Raw genomic sequence first — 738 nt, 5'->3', positions numbered from 1 at the left:
GGCAGCGCTTTAAAGAGTCTTACATTTGTAAGTAAATAGCCTTTTGGCAACCAAGACATTGAAGGACCAGTGGAGACTTCCCAGCCTCCACTCAGCTGGGCAGCGTACACGGGACTGAAGAGTGGCCGGGACATTCTCCGTGAGAGCAAGCGCCCCTGGGGCTACAGGCTAGTCCTCAGTCTCTGAGTTGCACCTTCCAGAGTGGCTTCTGTTTATTGTGTTCACTTTGAAGCTCTTTAATTATGGCCTTGTTTTTATAATATGTAATTAATACATATATCATCAAACTTGTCTGCAGCATCGGACCATGTCCTGAAGATCACAACCCACCAGCTGCTGTGAGGAGAAGGGTCTCAGAGGCCCCTTCCAAGGCAGGTGCAGTGCTACTGGGCGTTAGAGGTCGCTCTGAGTCGGCCAGTGAGTACTCACCCTTAGAAACCAGTACTCCCTCTGCCCTGACCTCTCCGTGCGAATGTGCAAAGGCATTCAGACGTGTAGATCACAAACTGTGGATAGTCTTGAGAAGAATGAGATTTCTAGAAAATTTCACTGTGCTCATGTTGCACTTGTTCATGGACCAAGAGGCAGTTGTGAGAACAGAACAAGGGAATACGTACTGCGTGGTTGAAAATCAGGAAAGGCAGTAAACAAGCAGCCATCTAGCTCAGAAGCAACAAAGCCCACATGGAAGAAGCACACCAGCCTGTGCCATCATGAGGTGTCAAAGGGATCAGGTAT

The sequence above is a fragment of the Echinops telfairi genome, unplaced genomic scaffold, assembly GCF_000313985.2.
Source record: "Echinops telfairi isolate 266 unplaced genomic scaffold, ASM31398v2 ScPeMD7_7424;HRSCAF=8462, whole genome shotgun sequence".
Classification (NCBI taxonomy): Eukaryota; Metazoa; Chordata; class Mammalia; order Afrosoricida; family Tenrecidae; genus Echinops; species Echinops telfairi.
Note: the sequence above shows the minus strand (reverse complement) of the source record.